The sequence below is a fragment of the Macaca nemestrina genome, chromosome 3 (assembly GCF_043159975.1).
Source record: "Macaca nemestrina isolate mMacNem1 chromosome 3, mMacNem.hap1, whole genome shotgun sequence".
Taxonomy (NCBI): Eukaryota; Metazoa; Chordata; class Mammalia; order Primates; family Cercopithecidae; genus Macaca; species Macaca nemestrina.
This window is the reverse complement of record NC_092127.1, coordinates 96,569,892-96,595,208: the sequence shown is the minus strand read 5'-3', so window position 1 is coordinate 96,595,208 and position 25,317 is coordinate 96,569,892. Positions and strand designations below refer to the sequence as shown.

Sequence of the window (25,317 nt, the reverse complement as noted above, 5' to 3'; positions counted from 1 at the left end):
ATGGATTTAGGGTTCAAACTTGTGGTTTTGGTGGAAGAATAAGAATACAGATGAATAATGTGATAATGACAGAGTATTTTTTATGCTCTCTCAGTATAAAAGTAAACCAAAGTGTCCAGACTCGTTTGCAAAAGAAAAGGCTGATCAGTTGCAGAGGGTGGCTGTAAGGGGGGAAATGGAGGAATCAAAGAATTGGTGGAACCAATGAGATGGAAAAATAGTTACTATATATTTAAGAAAGTAAAAGAACCAGAAAGAGAATATTCAGAGAATAGCATATTTGAATATAAAATCTTAGAGTCAGATTAGTTCTGGGTGAAAAAAACAAAAATAAAAACAAAAACAGGACATAATCATTAGAATAAGTGGTGAAAGAACAGCGGAAATGATGAGCATTAAAGTGGAGGCAGTCAAGCATTTGCTAAGTTATGGTGTCAAATGGACCTTACATACCCTAAAATCACCTAGGGTGATGGCTGACCTTGCAGTAGCAAGACCACGAGACTCATACGTCCTAAATCACTGAGAAAGAACTGTCAGGAAAGTAGTCAAACATGGAGCTACTCATAGTGGAGGTATAGATGGCAGGAGAAAAAAGAAGCAGAGATTTATACTTGAATCTAGAAAAGAAACCATCTGGAAACAGCTTTAGAAAAACAGAAGGCTCCCTCCACCTCCTGGCACTGGAGTCGGTACGAGGAATGAGAATAAAGAACCATTTCCTAAAGTTGGTTGCAGAGGAAATTTTGGGTTGAGCCAGGTTTTATTTAAGGTGCAAAAATGATGACACTGCACTATAAGCGGGTGAAGATGCAGAGACATTTGTTTAACCATAGAGCAGCACTTAAATGGTACAGTGGAAAGTTTTGCAAGGGAGAGCAGCATTTGGGGCCAGAGAGAGGAGTTATAGAGCTATGCTTGTGAGAACACAAGAGAAGTTAAAGGGCTCTAAGTTATTGAACTATTAAATGACAGTAAAGGATAGAAATAATAGGTTTTCACAAAGAACGGTTTCTAAATATTTATACTACCATGGATGAAAATAGAGGTCCTGTAGGAAGCTGTTTGTAGGAAGCTGATCAAGTTAAGACTAGATGGTATCCTTTATAGATACTACAGCAGGCTCAGGAATAAATCTCAAATAGATGTGTCATCTATAGAAAGGAAGGAGGGAAAGAGGGAGGCATGGAAGAGAAGATGAGGAAGGGAAGAAGGAAGGAGTCAAGGAATTTAAAGGGGAGAAATAGAAGAAAATTCATTATATTTTTTTCCCAGTGCTATAATGATAGTAAATTTGTCCTTGAATACTATCAACACAGCCCCTGATATTATCCTTTATTTTTCAGGATGGCATTAAAAAACAAAAACTTTTGATGGTTGCATTTTTTGTTTGTTTTATTTTTGAGATGGAGTTTTGCTCTTGTTGCCAGGGCTGGAGTGCGATGGTGCGATCGCGGCTCACTGCAACCTTCACCTCCCGGGTTTAAGGGATTCTCCTGCCTCAGTCTCCCGAGTAGCTTGGATTATAGGTGCCCACCACCACACCAGGCTAATTTTTTGTATTTTTAGTAGAGACAGTGTTTCACCATGTTGGCCAGGCTGGTCTCGAACTCCTGCCCATAGGTGATCCACTTACCTCAGGCCTCCCAAAGTGCTGGGATTACAGGTGTGAGCCACTGCACCTGGCCGATGGTTGCATTTTTAAATATTAAAATATAAGCCTTAAGTTAGGTCAATTCTGCATTAAAATAAACATCTATGTAATTGGCCACATGCACACACACACACACACACACACACACAAACACAGTCTTCCTAAACCGTAAGTCATATGGTTTGACTTATGATTTTTCAACGTTATGATGGTGGAAATGTGAAATATATTCAGTACTCTCCTTGACTTACTATAGAGTTATGCCTACATAAGTTCATTATAAGTTGAAAATACTGCATATGATGAATTTATCATCATGTAACCACATTATAAGTCGAGGAGCATCTATATAGATATAAAATGTTTTTATCTTTAGAGATCTCCATTTTTAAATTGGCATTGTTTTGGTTTTGCTAGATGAGTGTTTGTTAATGTCAAGGGATGAAGATGTGTTTGACTGAGAAAAAAAGAAAAACTCACAATGTTAGTAAGGTTCTGCTTTGAAGAATGGCATGAAATAGTGGCATAACACTTGTGTACGTCTTTGTGTAGTTACAGTCTGTCACTCCTAATGGAATATCCATGCATTTAGTACAACAAAAGAGAGATGTAAGCTTTTATAACCTCTTACAATTTGAATAAACGATTCTGATTACATTACTACACCAGAAATGTAAACTGAGCAAGAAAATGATTTTAAAATGGATTTCTACAGATTTGCAAAGTAAATTTAAAATTATCAAAGCTACTATTTAATATATATCTGCATCCAGTGTATGTTTTAAAATGATAATGATATGCCGTTTAATCTGTGGTGTATATATATATGTAACTCAAAAGGGTTTGGACATATTCAGAAATATCTTTTAGCTCTATGTGGGAAGTAGTAGCAGAAAAAGAGAGAGACAGTATTACAAATTATAATGGGAGATGTAGTCATCTGAGGTACTAAAATAGCTGAAGCATTAAATGAATATTTCCAAATACATTTACAATGGAGAACATTTATGACTACCTATTTCAGAATCACTATGGCAAAGGTAATAAGACAGAAAAATTTCAAGTGTGAATTTTTCTCACTTAGTGTGTTAGTAGCATACGACAAAACCTCCAAAAATTTGTAAGTTAAAGTGCATTTCCTTTAACATTTCATGAGGAATTGAAAATGAGAGTGTAACATTTGTTTATAGAGCCAACCTGCAACCTCAAACTTTACTAAATAATATTATTCAGAAAACATGTTCCATTTTATGTGAACATAGCATTATTGCCTCCTAACAACACAGTTATTGATCATAACAGTTCAGTACAGCGGCCAGGTTACAGTGCTCCATTCTTGTTACTTTGCTTTTATTTCACTGTAAATAGTGAGTTATAATGCTAAAGATAAAAATGATATTTTTGACACATAATGTGAATTACTGAATTTTACAGCTTGCAAAATATGGAGAAATTTGTTGAATTGGCCATTTCTGGTAAGTTAGTATGAGAAGTAAAACTTGAGATAGCATCATCAAAATTACTATTCTTAAAACACAGTTTGGATGGTTCATGATTTATTTTAAACAATGAAGAAACTGATCAGTTAACTAGAAAAGATAACAAAATAAGTGAATGTACAAGCAGGCTTAACCTGACAAATTAACCATTCATATCTATCTATCTATCTATCTATCTATCTCTCTCTCTCTCTCTCTCTCTCTCTCTCTCTCTCCCCAAAGATAATTGCTATATGTATATTTAGTAATTATGTAGTTTAGTTGTATCATCTTAAGAATCACTGTTTGAAGATTGATCCTTGTATTCTTTGTTTCAGTATTTAAAACTTTCCTTTTCCAAATAAGAACAATAATGTTACAAAATAGAATGTGACATTGTAATAACTTTCAAAATTATTAGGACATAAAATTAATAACCATTCATTTAGATGGGATTTATTTTTGTTCATATAAGCATTTAGAGCATATGCTATGTTTAGCAGCATTCTCAGGGTGTATTGGGGAAGAAATGTTTGACTATAATCTTGAGAAAGTAATGAGCTCTTTAAGCAGGCAGAGCATACGTACATGTGGGTAAAGCCAGCTGAAGAAATATGTGGTAAAATTATCTAACTCAGTTCTCAGACTGTAAATGAAGGAAGGGGTCGAACATCATTTTGGAAGCCTCTGAACATGCTCCACTAAAGTCGTTTCTTTGTTCTAAATCCAAGAACATCCTGTAAAAAAAAAAAGTCTTGCAGAAAGGAAGGATACTTCATACACGGGAAAAATATGAACAAAGACATAGGAATAAGCAAAATGTATGTGGGACTAGTAAAAAGTCTTTTCTTATATAGCAGAGTAATCTCTTAGAACATCTAAGTGAATCTTCAATTTAGGCAACGGAAGATAGGAAACTGCAAAAAGATAAAAACTGCACAGTAGGTGAATTCTTCTGGGACGTGAGTCAAAAGAATGAATGCCAGAAACCAACTCTGAACTTTGGTAGGGGATGGGAGGGCTATTTAGTGTGCAGGTAACGAAAACAAACATAATGTGCTTTACAGGATGAATCATAATTTGTCATTATTATGTACTTATCATATATGGAAAGGACTGCCCTAGTCATTGAAGTTTTGGCAATAACCAGATTGTCCTTGTTTTTGAAGCGCTTACTATATAGTGAGTGAGAGAGAGAGAGAGAACGAGAAACGTGTACACAAATCATTCAGCCATGCAATAGGTATTATACAATCACAGAGTCTGCCTAAAGGCTGTGAAGGAACAAACACACATATCAAAATGTTTTTTTCTTCTGGGAGAATGAGAGAAGACCTCATTGAGTAGTTGAATTTGAATTCAGTCTGAAAGGATGAATACTGATTTCAAGAGCAGAAACAAAGGAGATAGGGATTCCAGGCCTAGGAATTAGCAGGTACAAAGACATGTGTAAACATACTGCAAGTTCTAGATTATCAAACAACTAAATGGAACTGCAGCCCAGTAAGCTCACTGGGGAATGGTAGAACATGAAGTTGGCCCACTAAGGAGGGATTGGGTTGTGAAAGGCCTGGCTTGGATTTTGCCCTGAGATGATGATGAGGTGTTAAAAGATTTAAGCGTTTTAAACTGTCAAATGATGTTATCAGATTCTGCACTTCAGACCATCTCTTCAATAGTTATGTCAGGGATGAATTACAAGTAAAAACTAGAGTTGTAGAATCCGAAATGATGGCCGTTGACATGAAATGCTGAGTATATTTTTCTTAAATTGCTGGCAGTAGAGAAGCGGAGAGTGGCAAAAAGCTTTAGAGATAGACAAAACCTGGCTACAATTACATGTGGGTGAGAGGAGGAAGAATTGTAGACAACATGATATGCATTGAGTTGGCAACTGTATAGAGTATATCTATAGAGTATGAAGAAAGAGTAAGCAAGAAACAGAAGGATAAGAAGGGTTTTTTTTTTTTTTTAATAATTAAAAAGATCAAGCATTTATCCTAACTTTATATACTGATTTTATGTAGGGAAAGTTCCTTGTTCAGAGATGATATCCAGCAAATGTAGGAGGATGATAGAATTAGAAAATCACCACTTTCAAACTATCATAAAATAATATATCTAAGTGATAGTCATCGATGAATACTGTAATCAAATGGATATTGACAGGGAATTTCAAAAGGCAGGTATCAGACTGATATTATCTGAACTTGTAAATAAATCTCAGCATTACTAAAAGTAATGCCTTGTTGTGTGATGCGGTAGAAAAGTACAGTGCCTTATATGAACTCTTTTTCTACAAAAATGACCCTAACATTTTCAAGACTTTGTATCTAATTACCAACTTACGGAAAATAGTGAGAATAGTGGAAAAAGTTAACCACTATCACAACAAAGCAAAGAAGCAAGGTTCATGGAAAAAATAGAAAGATGGAGTGCGGGTGACTAGTACAGAAAAAAAAAACAAAAAAAAGAGACTTCCGAGACACAAGAATCAAATACATTTTGTAGAATTTGTCTGGGTCCTTATTTGTGCAAGTTAACTTTAAAAAGAGGTCTTTAAATGGCCGGGCACGGTGGCTCACTCCTATAATCCCAGCATATTGGGAGGCCAAAGCAAGCGGATCACAAAGTCAGGAGCTTGAGATCAGCCTGACCAACATAGTTAAACCCCATCTCTACTAAAAATAATTAAAAAAAAAAAAATAGGTGGGCATGATGGCATGTGCCTGTAATCCCAATTACTTGGGAGGCTGAGGCAGAGCTGAGATCATGCCACTGCACTCCAACCTGGGTGACAGAGTGAGACTCCGTCTTGGGGGGGCGGGGAAAGAAGTCTTTAAAACAAACCCCAAATTTGAATATTAATTTGGCCTTAGATATTTTAAAGATTCATTGTTAATTTTGTTGGGAATGTTACCTAAAAAGTCCTTATTATTAGAAGTATATACTGATGTACTTACAAGTGAAAAAATACAGTGCCTTGGATTTTATCTAAAATCAAACAAAAATAAAATAAAATAAAAAACCTTGTGGGCGGATAGATAAAGTGAGATTGGAAATATTTGCTAATCATGGGAGCTTAGTTTTGGACATAGATAGATGTTGGATCAATGAGTGTTTCTTGTAGTAGTCTCTCTTAATATTTGAAATATTGCATAATGAGAAGGAGAAAATAGTTTAATTTTAAGCAGATTCATTTTAGGTGCCCATTCAGGTGTAGTTTTTCAGTAGAACATAATGTAAAAGCACAGTCTAAATTAATCACAAGTGAAATATGACTAGAAATGTATACAAAGAGTACAGGGTGAGAATGTAACCAACAAACAAACCGTGGAGACGGCAACATTTAGTGGGAAAGCAGAGGAAATAAAGTTATTGGAAAGTACCGAAAAGGATCGGGAGATGGGAAGAAAGCTAAGAAGATGTTACAAAAAATGAACAGTCACTGAAATGACCCATGTGTACATTGAATAAGTGTTGAAATATTAATTATATTTTGAAAGTATAGGTCATCACTGGTGATCATATTTAAAGAAATTTTAGAGGAATGATCATGGAGAGAACAGAGGAGATGGAAAACTAGATAGAAATGAATTTATGAGAGGACTGGAAAATGGGACATTTAAGAGAGTTCTTTCTGTTATTTAAAACCATAGCTATGAAAGATTTTCCTTTTTGATAATTCTGTTTTTTTTTTTCATTTTAAAACTTATTTTTAGTAGAGAAATAAAATATAAGTCAGAAATCTAAGAGGAGATTAATGAGAGCATGGACAAATTTACCAAAAAACTAATTCAACTTATGCTTAGAGCAGTTCATTAACGCAGGCCCTACTAGCAAATATCTTTCCAAGATGTTGCAATGTGTGTGTAGGAACACAGGATTTTATAAAAGTATAAAAGGTAAGATGTTACCTATTTCCACTTAACTTCCATCGCATTTTTCCTCAAATATAGTTCTGCTTGAGTGGCCACTAGCATTTTTGAATCCCACTAAAACAACTTTAAATTGGGAATGAATTCAGTTTCTGTTGAGTGGGATATGTTCATGTAGTTCAGTAAGAGTTTAAATTATTCTGACTAGCCAGGTGTACCAATGGTTTACAGGAATACTCCTACCTACTGTGAAAACTCATTGTGACAGGAAAGTGCAGGACAACAATTTGTGTTCTAATATACAATTGTCCAATGATACCTGGCCCTACATGTATGAAAGAAGTTGAGGAAAAAGCAAAGTTTGAAATATACTGAGCTGTAAAAATTAAAAGTAAAGGATTTGATTATCATCAATACCTAGGCTAAATAGAATTTCTCCTTGTCAGGGATTTACTAAGCAACACAACAATACAGCATATATAATCATAAATGTACTGGATATTTTCCCCTTTTTTGATGATAATCATGTGAAAGTATAATTAATCAGAGTCCCTTTTACAGTGCAAGGCTTCAGTATTAAAAACAGCAATTATGTTTATAATTGCCCATGTGTAGAATAATTTTAACAGAAGTTTTTCCAAATTTGACAACAGATGGCCTCTAACCAGTAACACTGTCATACGAAGAAATGATTTTAGAGAATGTGGTCACAAAAAGGATATGGAAAAGGTATTTATCAAGCTCAGTCACATAACTGAATAATACAAATATATTTTATTTTCTACATTTCATGATGTCTAGGGTATTTTGCCCTTTTTAAAATTTGTAATTGTAGACTTACAATGTTGCTCACGCCTGTAATCCCAACATTTTGGGAGGCCGAGGTGGGAGGAGTGCTTGAGCCCAGGAGTTCGAGACCAGCCCTGGCAACATAGCAAGGCCCTATCTATACAAAAGAGGAAATACAATAAAATTAGATAGGTGTGTTGGCCTGCACCTGTAGTCCAGCTACTCAGCTACTTGGGAGTCTGAGGTGGGAGGATTGCTTGAGCTCAGAAATTCAAGGCTGCAGTGAACTGTGAATGTACCATTGCACTCCAGCCTGGGTGACAAAGTGAGATCCTGTCTCCAAAAAATAAACAAACAAAAATAATTTTTATTCTCCCTTTTTGTTCAGTCTAAATAAAAATTCATTGTCATACCTGGCCCTACAAGTATGCAACTAACTGAATAACTTTGGTGTGTTTTTTTTTTTGTTTCTTGTTTGTTTTTTTGAGAAACTTCCACAAAACTTTGGATTTAAAGCTGTACGGGAGCCCAAAAAGGTACAAGAAAGAAGAGAAAAAATATTCAACGCATACACCCCCCCACACACACACACAAACACACACACACACACACACACAACTATAAAAGCTTTCATCTTTCTTAGCTTTTGTCCAAGAAAAAGAAGCAGTTGGCTTTTAACAATACAGAAATCATTTTTCCTTAAAAGAGATATTGTGAAAAATCTTAATGCTCAAAGTACTAGGACACGTACATACAAACATACACACACACAGGGTACCTTAGGCATTACAAATGTGTTTCATTCAGATCTGAAGATTTCTTTTCCTACGCTACCCTGTTACTCACTCCTACCCCTATGAGAGAAACACAATGACTGTTCATCCCCTTTCTTTAGTTTTATTTTTTGTTGTCAAGCCTGAGGAGAGAAGGTACATAACACATATGAAGATGGAATATTTTTTAAAAACAAAGAGAAAAAATATTAAACAATATGGTAGTGTTGCCTTTTAGGGAAATCTGAATAAAATATTTACTATTTCTTGGAAATAAATCTAAAAAGTCAAATATTTAACTGAAGTACTTTGTCCTTGACAAACCACAGTAACACCACAATCAGCAGATTTAATAATTTATCAGTACAACAGAACATTCAGATGTTCTGTTAGCTATAGATTCTATAGATTTAATCTATAGTTCTATAGATTAAAAAGGAATAATAACTTTGTAATGGATGAAATTTAAACTTTAGAAGTATATTTGTATTCTAAATTGATAAATACAAATTTAGAAGAACATAAATCCATATGTTTAATTGTTCATATGGAAATATCATTATTCATGTTGTTTGGATGTATCTTTTAAGTAAAATAGCTCATTTAAATCTTTTTGAAGTAGCTCTTCACAAATTGTATTAGTTTGACTGTTATTTTTCAGGAGCAAAGGTATATATTAATGTTTAATCAAGGATCCAGTGTTTGATCTAAGGTCATCTTTTGAACTAGAAGTAAAGCTTTTATTTCAAAGAAAGTCTATCCTCTTACCTTTTACATTTACATATTTAACAGCAATGTAGACACACATCACTTTTAACAGCAAAAGTGACTGGATGCTATTTTGTTGTTGTAGCACCTTCAAAGTTTAGAATTATCCATTCATTTCATGAGCGTAGACCGGACAAATTTGACCCACAGTCTTTCTGTGAAAATATAATTATCTTCTGAAGATAAAAACAGGGTAAATCATAGGTGACTGTATAGTTGGGGAAAATCAAAGATGGTAGTCCTGAGTTTAAATACTGAATGAGTCATCTACTTCTTACGTGACCACAGGTGAGATAATTCCTTCAATGATTAAGTATGATAGCAATTTAAGTGTTACTATGTTATCTAATAGTCAACCTGAGCTAGCCTTCATTTTTTTTTCTTACTATCAGAATGACACTATAACAAATATTGCAATTTTTCCCTATGAATCCAAAAGCTTCTGTCATAACCGTGATTAGGAATGCTGTGGATGGAAGTCTCACATCACTGGTGAATGCCAAAACAAAGTAATATTTATCATTGGCTTTGATTTCAACATTTTTTAAATATTTCACCACCTTTATTAAAGACATTAATATTATGAGTGAGTATACTTCAATGAAAGTAGCCTACTTGAGCATGGAAAGAGTAAACTAATTAACAGGAAAGTAATGTAATAGCAGGTTTATATCTTGAGCCCCCAGTGATGAAAATCTTTAGCAAAATATAGGTTCCATGTTTAGGATTTGGTTAATTATTTTAGGAGCAAATATAGAGAAAAAGTATTCTCTCATATTTTAAAGACCAATATTCTCATTTAGGCCTGAATATAACAGTGAATTATCTACCTTATATGGACTAGCTATCCAGTTTTGACAGCAGAGACTATTATAATCTCCTATAGACCTACATTTCATCAATCCTGTTCTCTGAACTATATCTGTCATTATTCTGGTACACTCAGATGGTTATACTGTGAGAATATATATCTACAATGTGGTTAGAGTTTTTTTTTTTTTTTTGTATTTAAGTAGTTAAATGTAAGCATAACTTTTCAAGTGTTGCTAGAATTCAAAGTAAAGCACTCATTCCAAAATATTTCAACTTTCTTATAAACATTTCTCTTTGTACTACATTATTCTCCTTCCCCCAAGTGCTAATGATTAATGTAATCCTTAAAAACAATGGAAACAACTGTCTTTATTACTGATTTTATAATTTTGGAAATTCCACAGAATAGATTTCCTACTGTTAAATTTGGAAAATATAAACTTCCTGGGATTGCAGTTATGACCTGATGTACTAAGGTAGCACTCAAAACAGCTGATTAATTTACATGGAACAAAGGGTCATAAAAGGCCAGGGGAAGAGCAATTATTGTCACATGAAAATGACCAAGACACAAGCTAAAAAATAAAAAATGCACTTGTCTGCAAGTGTATCAATTAAACTTCGTTATTATTAAAACAAATGGTAAGTGAAACTGCCCTAGAAATTAACATCCTATAAATACTAATAACTCTCTCATATTTTTTTTCATAACTTACGTAAGTGCTTAAACAATGAGGATGAAATAAAAATGATTTACACAAAACTTTAATAGGATTGTTATTTTAATTTTTCCTTACTTTTCTGTTATTCCTTCAAACCTGAACACATACATGAATATGTAAACATCTTCAAAATCTTGCTATTTTAGTTTTTTTCTTTAAAAAATAATTTTTTCCCAAATTTTTTCTGTTATATACCTCTTGCTCACCAGTCTTTCTTCCTTAAATTCAAATCGTCTGAGAGAAATGGATGGTAAGTAAATGCCCCCAAGAATGACTAAGTGTAATAAGCAGCTGTTAAGATGCCATTTTCAAAATTAGACCTGAAAAAAATGTTTCTTTTCTGTTTGTTTCCATATGAATACCCTAGATGAGTAGTTACTATGTGTTTATCAGCCAGTGCCTTATATAACATAACACGTTCAGGAGACAGTTACCCAAAGAACAGTAGAATTGTGAATACTCAGTGAAAAAGAGACATGCACAGTCTTCCTTCTATAAATAGGCTTACTTCAGATTCATATCCAATAGGCTCAATCAAGCATGAATTCATACTCCTCCTCTTTATACTCTTCAATACACAATTTCACTAAATAATGATAATGTTCTATTTTTAAATATTTTACAACTTTTTTCTTGACAAATTTACCATCGTGCATTCCTTATAGGTTGGAGATGAGGGATACACTTTGGTTATGAATGTGAAATTTTATTCTAAGTTATCGTATATAATTTAAGTAATTTATATACATACTGTTATCAATTAGATAGTATTTTCCACCTAAATTAATAAGCATTTAGTTCATAAAGAGAATAAGACATTTTTGATCTACATCAGGAATAGTGAAAGACCTAGATTGATATATTCTTAGGTTGCAGTGAGCTGCATTGAATGTGTCCCTTTAATTACAGTGGTAAAATAGATTTATACTCACTAATCTTCAATTATGATTGAATCTAAAGCAGTTTTCTGATTGGCACTATTTGTAATGGCTGAAAGGAGAAATGATTTAGATTTCAAAGTTTTCATGCAAATGTATTTTTTTTATATTTCTTCCTGCTACAATCTACCCAGAACAAATATGCTATATTATATGAGTAATTACATTTTAATTGGCTTGTTCTGCAAGCAGTTCTAAATAGTACTTGTCTTGTGAGCAGTGATCATGGTTTGTGTTTGCAAACAGTCTATTACCCTTTTCAAAGACATTCCTGGAATACAAACAGCTGTCAAGTGATCTGCTTTCCAAAAACTTGCTCTGTGTGTGTGTGTGTGTAATCTGAGCAAGATCACCTGAAAAATTAGTACTAATAAATATATATAAAATGAGATTTCATACCCTATCTTGACAATGTATTAAGTGGATTAAAAACCCTCTCTCCATTTCTATAAGAAAATGTTATCATCTGTTTAATTTTTCTTCACGTTGCCATTTCCCTATTTCTTCTGGTTCTTTTCTCAGAAATAGTCATTATGATTCTTGTATGTAACCATAATTAAATCATTTTACTTTTCTGTATTTATTAGTTACTTACTATGGATCTGTTAGTGATTATATATAATAATAACTACCTGTGAGCTCTTATTAAGGTCTAACTTTATGTTCAACACATTTTGCATGTTTTATCATTAGTGTTCAAAACAGTTCATGAGATACAGATTGTAATTTGAACCCACGCCTGTATGACTTCATATTCGATAACCCTAACAATTACTCTCATTCTTCTAAACTCTTTTCAAGATTAAAATAGTTATCAGTTTTAGGCTTCCCAAATTTCCTCATTGCCTGGTAAATGTAGATTCTAAATACAGTGTACAGGGATGCTTCTTTTTTATCTATATGATACTGTAACAATGTGCATGAATGAATAATATGCTCAGTGTTTTATTGGTTGCTTGTAAGAAAAGAAAATAACATAGGAAATACATTTGCCTATTGATTCTCAAAAGAAAGTATGACTTAGAGCTCCACAAAGCAATTACAAAAGGGATAAGTTGTATCCAGCAAACCTGTCTAACAAAGTTGTTTTGAAGTTTAAATAATATAGGTCAAGCCCTTGGCATAGTAAATACTCCATAAACAGCTATTACTCTACATGTTCTGTGAGGTTATAGACATCACAATTGTCTATTACTGCATTCCTAGTCTTAGGATGGACCCCAGCACAAGGAAGATTCACAAAATAATGTATTAAATGGATACATTAATGAATGAAAGGTATTGTAATAATGGCAAGTCAGAGTATGATGAGTGTCATTATTGAAAGTGCCTAATAGGAGATGTATTTTGAGCAAAACTTTAAGGAATGTGATTGACATCAACTGAGAAATATATTCCAAAGCAGGGGACTATATTTTATTAATACGCAGGATGAGAATTGGCTTATTGCTTAAGATAGATAACATAACACTATAACAATTTGCAGTCCAATATACATATGGTCTATTTTTTTCTAGACTTGAAACTAATGAGTGTTTAACTTTCTTAAATTTACACAGAGAAACATGTTGTGTCTGTGAACTTATTACTATAAAATGGTGGCCTTTTCCTGTGCATTAATGGTGACAGAATATTAGCAAATGAGTAAAACATGGCATTTATTTGTACTAAAATACTTTTTCAAGGTAGAAATAAAATTTTTCTTATAATATCAATCTAAAGTTCCATAGGTAATTCATTTCAAATATTAATTTAAATTTTTACTACTTTTGGCTGTTTTTTTAATAATTATAATCCTAGACAATGCATTCTTTCCATTTCTCTAGTGGATTATTTACATAACAGATAGAAAAGTAAACTTCCAGTTGATTATATTTAAAGATATTTCTCAATTACTAACAATTAAATGATTGTCATTGTTACCAAATTAGTAATTGCTGGAATATATGATATATGCATTATAAAAGCAGTTCTTATATGCCTATAAATTCTTAAAATTAGCTCTCCATGAACTGGATCTCATGTTCTAATATGTTTCTTTATGTAAAAATTGAAAAAATGAAGGAAGAAAGTATTGTTAAAATAATTATCAGTGAAATGCTCTGGACTGTTTGCAAGAAATCAAAATCTTTACATTCAAGAAACAATTTTATGTTCAAAGAAATAAAAAAATGTTTTAGTTATATGATAATAAATAAAATCAAATGAAAATTATCTTTATATTTGAAAGCTTCATGGAATGTGAAAAGAGCATATTAATCTTATCTAAATTTTCTGATAATAATAATAATATCTAATCCATCCAATTTTTTTCACAGGCAAATTTATAGCAATCTATGTCCATATTAAAATGATACTATTTATCAAAATGAGGATTAATACATGGTGATACATCATTTGGTATGCCTAAATATTTTCATTTAAGACATGTATATTAATATGAGTGGTAGAAAATAAAAGAAAATATTGTTTTTAATGAAGAGTGAAGAGAAATTAACGCAATGATTAAATGATGAAACTGTTTGCATCCATGTAGAGGGTGGGAGTGGGCAATGATCCAGGCCGATATTTCTGGGAAAAAAGTCTTAGTTTAGTGTTAGAGAATCCCAGTTGTTCACCATTCGCCTGGAACAACTACCACCACCACAACAAAATATTGCGATTTTTAAAATAGGTGAAACATAGAAAAAGGAAGAGGAAGATTTCTAAAATACATTTTTCCTGAAAATTATGATTTTAGAATATGATTTTGCTGAGCGAAGTGTGTTTGTGTTCTTTTTTATTTTAACTCTTAATACTTTTTTTGTGCAATAAGGTTCAAGAAAGGCCATATTGCTATGTAATAACTAGTTCTTAGGTCAAGAATATTTTAAAATGTAGTTCCCAAATGCATATCCTCATTAACTTTTCAGAAAAGCTGATATGGTAAAATAATTATGGAGTAGCCAGAAGTATAGCAGTTCTAAGTATACTATTTATTCTCTACTTGGGAGATGAAGATGGGATCACTTGAGCCCAGGAGTTAGAGGTTGGGTGAACCTTGATCACACCACTACACTCCAGCCTGGGTAGAGGAAAAAGGAAAAAAGATTATGAATCCATTGTACCTACACTTTTCTTGAATGTGATAAAAAAGAACAGTTTTAGCTGCCTTCTTCACAAAGGTGTTTTACCTGCCTTCTTCACAGGGGTGTTGAAAAGATAGTTAAAGTTAAGGATACATTGAAAATCCTCCTCAGCCATGAAACGAAATGAAATAATGGCATTTGCAGCAACGTGGATGGAGCTGAAGACCATTATTCTAAGTGAAGTAACTCAGGAATGGAAAACCAAACATCATATTTTCTCACTTTTAAGTGAGGGATAAGCTATGAAGATGCAGAGTGTAAGAATGATATAATGGACTTTGGGGACTCTGTGGGGAGGGTGGAAGGGAAGTGAGGGATAAAAGACTACACATTGGGTACAGTGTACACTGCCCAGGTGATGGGTGAACCAAATCTCAGAAATCACCACTAAAGAGCTTTTCCTTGCAACTAAACACAACCTATTCCGCAAAAAACTATTGAAATAAAAATTTAAAAAGAAAATGCTAAGATGGCATAATATTAAATTATTAGTAAATAAGCAATCAGAAGGTAATAATTGATTATTGTATGTGTGGATTCCAGTAGACTCTGTTCTTCTAAATAATAATTATTTCATATCTAATAAGTTTTTATTCTTTTTACATTTTTCTACTGTTCAGCATTATAATTATATATGTACACATGATGCCACTTTTAAATAAACAGTGCAATGACAGGCTCATCCTTTTTGGAACTCATGTGTTCTACAAATACTTACTAAAGTTAAAAAAAGTGCAAGGTATTCTGTCAGATATTATAAAGGAAGAGAGATGAATTTTCCTTGAACACTTGGAGTATAGGAGGAAAAGAAAGACATATACTACAATACTGGTAATACTGCTCCTGCATGCCAAACACGCTACTATGTTGTTTCTGATCTTCTCAAAACCCAGCACAAAACAGCATTATAATCTCCATTTGGCAGGTTAGAAAATTGCCCAAGGTCACACTGCTAATAAGTTAGCAGAGCTGGGTGAACAGTCTAGAGAATAAGAAAGTAAATGTTATTTTCACTATAGCACATAATATTAAAAATAACCAATTTCAAACAGCACTAAGCTCTATAAAAATTTTATAGCAAAAATGCATATACTTTAAGAATTAACTTGTAAATATTTATTCTTATAATATGCACATCCTATTAGCCTTAATGAAAATTCTCTGTCCAATCATCAGGCATTTATTTTGTTCACTCCATCAAATATTTAGTTTTGCAAGAAACATTTTTATATGTGCATTACCTTTTGAAATCCATGAAGATGATTAAGTTGTTTTTTCAAAAACCAAGACCAGAACCTGGAATGCCCAATAATTGCTGAATGAAAGAATGAATGGATGGGTGGTGAATTAGTACAAAAAAATGAAATTCTTTCTCTAATATTTTTAGTGCAGGTTAACATTTTATATTGGTACATGAAATAGATGGAATAGGAAAGAATGACAGTATCAAAATTAAAGGCAACAACAAAATCAGTTCATTCTGGGGATGGTAATAGAAATCGACGGATAATTTTGGTCAGTTATTCTCAGAGGGAAACTTAATAATTTTGTTTAACGTAATGCTTATGGAGTTTTACCAGTGGTGTGAGAACCAGTTATCCTAAGTGCTAATTCCAGTTCTGCATACACTAACATCATTTTGGTAGCTTGACATAGAAGATGGTTGGAGTATTTATATCTTGAAAACTGACAAATACTAATCATGACTTTTTTTGAGAGCAGACATATTGCATACCACTGGCTTCTACTCATGCTTAGTGACTGGCAGAATTCAAGGGTGATAAATATCTGCAATTCTTGGAGGAGTTTCTCTCAACAAAATGTTGCCCTGTAATTATCTGAGCTTAGACCCATGTCGATTTGCTTAAAAATACATTTAATTTTTGCCTGGTTTTGAAATTTAATGAATTTTCTCACAATGTAACTGTCATGTAAACTGATGAACCACTGAACTTTGCATAATCATCATTTTATAAAAATCTCTTTACTGAGGGAAATGGCTTTTTTGCTATTTGAGTCGTACAACCGGTATCAGTTTTGCTGCCTCCGTGTCATTCAGTTTGATTCTGTTTAGGTGTAAGCACCTGCTGACTTCAGCTATGTCTTCAGTGTGGTTGTGCTAGAGCATTTATATATTCAAATGTACATCATTTTATCATAAAAATTGTTCATTTCTCTTTTAAATTATACTCAATGCTTTTAATTGATTTTTTGAAGCCAAGAGTATAGGTGGCTGTATTATCTGTGGAACTGCATTTTAACATATTAAAGGGGCACTGATGCAATTCAGCCTTTTCATTTTCCAGAAGAGAGAATATGACCTGACGAGGTAAAGTGACCTGACCAAGGTCACATAACTCACTGACATTTCAGTTTTTTAATTTATCTATTTTCCATTAACTTTCAGTAACCAGTATTATGTTTTAGCATTATCTGGAATAACACATGCATAGCATTTGTGAAAATACACATGTAGTCCTCTTGACTTGATTTCTAACAGAAGCCTCTGCTAGATTTGAGCAATATACCTTCATCTAAATCATGCCACATTCTTATGTTCAATGACAGAGGATTTATTTATTAGGTAATGAGCCCAGAAATGATAGTGCTACTTCTACACCTTTATTCCCTTTATGCCACCTGAGAAATACATCCCATATTTCATTTCTAAGCATTTGAGGGGCCACTTGCTTTGATTGAAATGGCTAGTTCATGCTACCACCTAGACACAAGTCACTGACCTGAATGCCAGAGCTAATGTGACTGTTGCATACTAAGCTGACTTTTAGCATCAAACTTTACTAATGTGTTTAAACTCAAAAAGAATGAAATGACAACCTATTTTCAATTTGCTATGTCAGCTAAAGAAAGTAAAAAAAAAAAAAATGTGTGGTAGATGCATAAGGCAAAGGAAATGAGGACTATTGCTGGAAATGTAGCACCGCACGATAAAGAAAAAAATGGCTTTATATTCTAGGTCCCCATGGATAGCTGCCTATGAATATCATAGCAATGCTGTTCTAAGCAAGGTAATTCTTCTCATACCAGTTTTCTCTTGCTCAAGGTCATGTCTAAGAGTAGAATGAAATTAGCATAATGCTTTAAAATATACGTCCAGTGAATTCAGGTTACATTCTAAAACTTCAGGTTGATTTTTTTTTTTTTTTTTTTTTTTTTTTTTTTTTTGTAAGCTTGGCTCCGGATTTTAGCTTGTGCAATGAGAAAATGTTGCCTGAATATTTTCCTGTACTTGATTTGGCATACTTTAAAGTTCAAAATGGCAGGCAGGTAAATTTAAGTTCTAGAATTTAAAAGGTTTAACATTATAATCTGTTTTCTGTCTCTGTATGTTTGAAAATCTTTAGGATATAGCCAACATATTATTCTCAATATGGTGCTTTATTTTCCATTTATGTAACAGATAAAGCGGGTCTTTGATTCACTTGGCTGCGACACTCATTTCATCTATTTATGCAATTGCACATTCATATATACGAAAGCCAGCTCAAATTTTTCTTCCTCCAAAATCCTCCTTCAAGGACTTCTCAGAGCCTTGAGTATATGCTAACATAAAATAGAAATCTCCAAATTAAAAATATTACTAGCACTGTTCCCAAATTTATTTTTCCTCAATGCTGCTTTATTCTAGGAGCATACGGAAAAAATGTACTTCTATTTGGCAAACTTTTAAAATGCTGCTCTTTTATATGATTTACTTTTTGTTGTTGTTAGTTTTCAGTATACCAAGGCCTAGCTTCCCTATCAGAATCTGCCTGTTCAGGGAAGGGCCAATCCTCTTTATTTATCTGGCACAGTTAATTAAAAAAAAGCTGCCCAACCTTTACAATGTGACTGTATATTTAGAGATAACTAACTACAGAAGTCTCTCTTTGATTCATATATTTATGTATGGGATCATTATTGTAGATGATGTTTTCTAAAAGCACACAGAGAAACCAACATGCAAAAGAAAGGGAAAATATTGTCTGCTTGTTTGCTTCATGAATGTGATCATTTAGATTAGTTTTCGTTACCACACTTTTCCCCATCATGCCATGTTTTCAGATAGACCTTTTTATCATGGACAGAAAAGCAAGGACCCATAAAAAGAGTGTTTTGAAAGCTAGCACCATGATATTACCAAGTTTTTCGATTATTATTTTTTTCTTTCACCACATGACCTTATGTTGGGTAACTAAAAATATCTTCTAATGTTTAAAATTATGCTGATGTGTGTGTGTGTATGTGTGCGTGTGCGTGCACCTGCATGTACATATGTGCGTGTAGTTGTGTTTTTCAAAATGAAACGTAATATAGGAATTCAAAACATAGAAATGCACCTTTGTAAACTGAGATAACCCTTTCTGGATTTCCTAAATTGAAGTAGAATTTAAACTACCAGGGGATACACAGAGAGTCGAGATTAGCTTTTGGATTCCTAGGCTTACTATTATGATATACACTGCCTACAAAGGAAAAAATAATCAGTAGTAATTACCAATATGTTCGATAGACATTAGACCTTGAGAATGATTTTCAGAACTGAGGCATAATGTGAAAGTCTTCAATGTGGATGCTTATAGCTGAACACCAAATAGTTGGTCTAGGCTTCCTACATCCCTCCTGTTTAAAGTCAGGATTGTTCCTGAGTCTTTCAGCTATGAAGTTCACAAACCCTGAGAGATAAGTAGCCAAGACAGAGCTAGAATCCAGATCTTCTAAGTCTTACTCCAGTATCCTTTGAGAATTGCTCTTCCAAGAACAGGAGGGTTTCTGTAACTTTGAACCAGCTTCTCTGACACCTAAATATTTGGTCTCTATTATATCTTATCTCATTTTAGTTAGCAATGTTTCCAATGAGCTATGAGCCTCAGTTTCTCATGTATAAAATTGATAATACTTGCATATAGACTATTATTTAAATTTGTATACACATATATAACACTTATTCAGAATAATAGAATTAGTTTACCTTACTGAAGATACACTTTAGACATAGAATTATAACAGTTCTTATACTGAATATTTACAGGCACAGTTCAGGTACTATAATGAAAATATATACTCAGTATATTTTTGAATATATTTTGTTTTTATGTATCAATTGATTAAAACATTTTAAAACAATTGGAACAAACTGAGTGAGATTTGAATGTTTTAGAGTTCTAATTCTCTAGTGAACAAAGGTGAGCTTAATTGGAAAGTAAATGATTTTGTGACATTTTCAGTTTATATACATACAAAATGACAAATCAAAAAATACTCACATTTTAAAATTTTGTCTTACCCAAAATGGAAACTACAGGACTTACATTGTTATTTGGGGTAAATAGTTAAAAATCCTGAAAAGGAACTTTTTATTTTTGGCCTAATTCATCGCTTTCTTTATATGCCAGCATACCTCATGCACACACAACTTCAGGCTTCTTTTTATTCTCACACATAATTTGATATTATAAGTAGGGAGGATTTAAATGAGGATTTAGAAACGGATGGAAACCTCAATGGAAGCGACTGCATGATGAAATAATTCCAGGTTCTACAAAAATAAAGGAGAATATTGGCAAGATAGTTGAAGGAAATGAACTTTAAGAAGTAGATTCCAACAGGATTAGTCTACTGTGGTGAAATGGCAGAAGTAAATAAAACAAACAGAAAAAAATAATTAAGTGGAAAAAGAACTTACAAGACCTGAATTCTTCTGAATTATAGAGAAAAGAGTAGGCAACAGTAATGATAAAATGGATACATTCAGAATGGTACTGAGGACAGAAGGAAAATTTGGAATAATATAATAGTCTGAAGTTTAACATGGTCACTAAGAAGTATATAGAAGTAGAAAAATATGGAAATGACAAAATCAAGACTTTTCAATTAAAGATGTAATATGTTGAGTTAGGTGCACTATTTGCTAAGGACAAGGTATATGTCTTCTTATGTTTACACTTCAGTCCGCTTCTGCTCAGCACTGTACTTGCCATGTAGCAGGTATTCAATCAATGCCCTTTTATTTAATCCAGTTTGGTGACCCAGGAAGCTCATTGTATTAGTCCATTCTCACACTGCTATAAAGAAGTTTCTGAGACCGTGTAATTTTTTTTATTTTTATTTTTTATTTATTTATTTTTTATTTTTATTTTTTTTTGAGACAGAGTCTTGCTCTATCGCCCAGACTGGAGGGCAGTGGAGCAATTTTGGCTCACTGCAATCTCCGCCTCCCAGGTTCAAGTGATTCTCCTGCCTCAGCCTCCCGAGTAACTGGGATTACAGGTGCCCTTCTGGCTAATTTTTGTGTTTTTAGTAGACATGTGTTGTCACCATGTTGGCCAGGCTGCTCTCGAACTCCTGACCTCAGGTGATTAGCCCACTTCGGCTTCCCAAAGTGCCAGGATTACAGGCGTGGCCACCACACCCTGCTGAGACAGTGTAATTTATAAAGAAAAGAAGTTTAACCAGCTCATGGTTTCACAGGATGTACAGGAAGCAGGACAGCATCTGGTCATATTCTGGGGACACTTCAGGAAACTTTCATTCATGGTGGAAGGTGAATGGGAAGCCCGCACTTCACATCACCAGAGAAGGAAGGAAAGAAAGGGCAAGGTACCACACACTTTTTAACACTCAGATTTCATGAGAACTCTATCACAGGAACTGTACCAAAGGGAGAAATCTGCCCCCATGGCCCAATCACCTCCCACCAGGACCCATCTCCAACATTGGGGATTACAATTGAAAATGAGATTTGGTGGGTACATGTATCCAAACCATGTTACTCTTATTTAGAGAATTTAAGAAAGAACTAATGACAGATGATGATAGGAGCTAAAGATTTTTAGGTCTTCCAAAAAAAAAAAAAAAATGCAACACTTACCAAGTAATCTCAAATGGATGAGCTTTAATGAGAAAATGTCACATTAATTTTGCACTTTGAAGGAATACATAACACTTAAATATTTTTTTGGATGTAATTTATATGGTACCTACTAAAAAGTGAGGTAACTGAGGCTCAGTAAAGCTGAACATTATACCATTAATGTGATCTGAGATATGGTTACCCTCAGGGACTATATACCACACCATGTCACCACGTTGTATTCATGTTTAGTGTTCTTCTCTCTAGGAAGTGATCTCGTTTTTGTCATTCTTCACTCATTGGTCCTCATTCACACACACCACACACACTTCCAACTGTCTAACAATTCTTAGTCTTAGAAAATTCTCTGAACTCTGTGATTCCAAGTGATGCAGAATGAAACTGATGTTATTAAATAACAAACGGACTGAGGGCTATTTGAGTTTTAAAAATCTAAATCTTAGCCTGAGGCCTTTGCAGAAAAAGAAAAGAAATCCCCCAAAATTTTAAGGCATTTTTTGGTATTGTTTTTCTGATTTCATTTTTGAAGGGCTAAGATTCACAGTTTAGGTTACAGGTAAGTTGTTTCATAAATAAATATGTAGTAGCTTAAAAAGAGATGACCTTGATGTTTCTTAAAGTTCTAGTGGTCATGTCTACAATGTAACATGACACTTGATATCCTACATAATCTATATGACTATATGTGCTTGAGAAGAAATACTAATGTAATCTAGTAACTCTTTATTCTCTTAACAAGGTATGCTATTCCATAGCTCTTTAGCTTTTTGGTAGGGTAAAACTCAAAGAGACAACTCACGTAACATTAAAAAGAACTCATTAAATAAAATGCAACATTTTGAGATGCATAATTTTCAAATGGAACCTGAACCTCCAGAATAAGACATTGATATATACATCTACAGTATATAGAGCCACTAATTTTACCATGCATAAAAGTGGATGGTATATCAAAATGCTTTGTTCAAGTAGTAGATTATAATGAAGACTTAGGGTTTTTTTTTTTTAATTTTGACAACTTTTAGGCAACAGTAAATATGAACACAGATTATATTTTGTATTTGTATTTATTAAATATATAAGTAACATCTGTGAAGTGTAGAATAATTTCCATATACAAAAGAAAATTGTTGTAACACATATTTATTTTATAATAGTATACAAAGAACCATCAACTTATTCTTTTTATTCCATATTCCACAGATGTTCATTAGACACCTACCATTAAATGTTAACAAAATTTATTCGTGAGTGAACTGAATATACTTAAAGGCAGCACATTTTTAAAAAAAGCATGAGTATAACCTGGATTCCTGTGAGTATAAATGTAGCTCATATTTATTAATGATTGTTTACTCTAAAAATATTCAGACCGGTTTAGCAGGCTCTCTGTCTGAGGCTTGAAGAGCGTGCTCTGGGATCCTTGTTTTCTCAGCCTCTCTAATTGAGGGCACCTTCACACTTTCAGGGCACTTTACAGCACTGAGGAAAACCTAAAAACAAAACAAAACAAAACAAAAACGTGATGGGTCATAACTATTATGAAATAAAAAGAATAACTGAATACATTGCAAAGTCTGAACATCAAAAATGTAATATTTGAACTAAATTCATTATAAGATAATCAATGTTAATGTGGAACGGAATGCGTCTGATTGATATAAAAAGTGTAAGGACACTTGCAGCTTAATGTTAAGCAGTTACATTGCAAAGGCTAGTCTCAAGTTTTAAAACTTCATTGAAAATCAGTCAACTCTCCATAAGAAATTAAAAACCAATTTTCTGATTCTGGTTGTTTCTTTTTCATTAAATTTGTTAAATGGGGATCACTAAAAATAAGGTCTGACAAGATAATGTACATATTGCTTTACATTTTAAACTTCCATATGGCAGATCTTCTTTACCCTGTGAACTCGGAAGGATAGTATCATTTTTATTTTATAAATGATGACATCCAGAGAGACTAAGTGATTAGCTGTGTCATTCCAACAAATAATAGACTGGAAATCTAAATCAGTATTTCTTTGAAGGGAAATATACACATATATGTGTGTGTGTGTGTGTGTGTGTGTGTGTGTGTGTGTGTGCATTTCTTATATCACAGGACTAACACAATGAAATTTTATTTTAAGAATTGAAATTTAGTATGGGGAGTATTTTGTGCAAATATATAAAACATTGTCACACATTGTACAATTGATCCCAGATTGTGACCCTTAGTTGCCTGTAGCATCGACATTTAACTTCTCTAAAACTAACTTTATCATCTATAAAATGCAACTATTAATATCTGCCTTATCTCAGTGATACATAAATTCTATGTGTCAGTGTCTGGGAGGATTACATTAGTTTTAGCTAATCATTCATTTATGCATCTATTCATGCAACAAACATTTATTAAGTGCACTCCATGTGCAAGCATTAGTGAAGATGTTGGAGATAAATTAATGGACTTATACTGCATGAAGAAGAAATGTATAAATCATAAACAATAGTACAAACACAAATAACACCATCATTAATAAAATCAGACAATTATAAACATGTTGCATTGGTTGGACAGGAAGCTGGGAATTGCTGCAGTACTCTAAGCATGAAGTAAGAAGGGCCTCTACTGGAAAAATGCTACTAGGAATGGAGAAGATCTCATATTTATGAGTAATGCATTTTAAGTAAGAGACATAAGGTTTCTCTCTCTCCAGTAGAAAGGAATAGAGAAAAAAAGAGCTGAGGAAAGTCAGTTATGATTTAAAGCCTAAGATAAAGGCAAAATGGTAATAAGAACACTAAGGGGTGGGCAGTATTAGCGGAACAGTGACAATTTCAGTTTTGATCAGATTGATTTTGAGGTGACTGATACATTCAATATGAAATAAAATGCAAAACTGGAATTCAGATGAAAGGGTAGTGCATAGATTCAGAGTTAGCAGCACTTGGGTATGAGGAAAAACTAGGTTTCTGATTAAATGTTAAAAGACCAAAGTCAGAGCTTAAAACCATGCTGATACTAGAATGCAGAACGGGCAAAGCAAAAATGAAAAAAAAAAAAAAAAGTAGTTATATCCCAGAAAACTATGAAAGAAAGAATAGAACCTTTGTGAACATTGAAATTAGCACAACAGCCAAGAATGAATACTGAAGAGAAATTATCTTAATTTAATATAAGCAGATACTTTGTGACATTGGATAGAGTAGTTTCAGAAAACTTGTGGCAAGTACAATGGGTTACAGAAGGAATGGTTGGAGAGGAGATAGAGAAAGCAGATGTTGCACTGCAAAATGGTATGAAGTAACTGTAAGACAGAGCTATTCAAATCATGAATTAGTAAAATCCAAGATGGCTGAAGAGAAGAGATGGAAACCAATGGAGAATGTAGGAGTTTCCAGAGGAAGACATTCTCTTACGATCGAATGAAGCAGATTTTAAAGCTCAGCTACAGTAGATGACTCTTAAGAATCTGAAGGAAAGGATGAACGGTTATATCTTAGCAAATATGGAGTT

General features: G+C 33.3%; 1 protein-coding gene across 3 annotated transcripts in view; it reads left to right on the top strand.

The window, feature by feature from the left end:
• The window catches only part of LOC105479619 (glutamate ionotropic receptor delta type subunit 2), a 1,566,744-nt gene that overhangs the window by 226,773 nt on the left and 1,314,654 nt on the right, over nt 1-25,317 (top strand). The gene's annotated exons all lie outside the window — the stretch shown is intronic.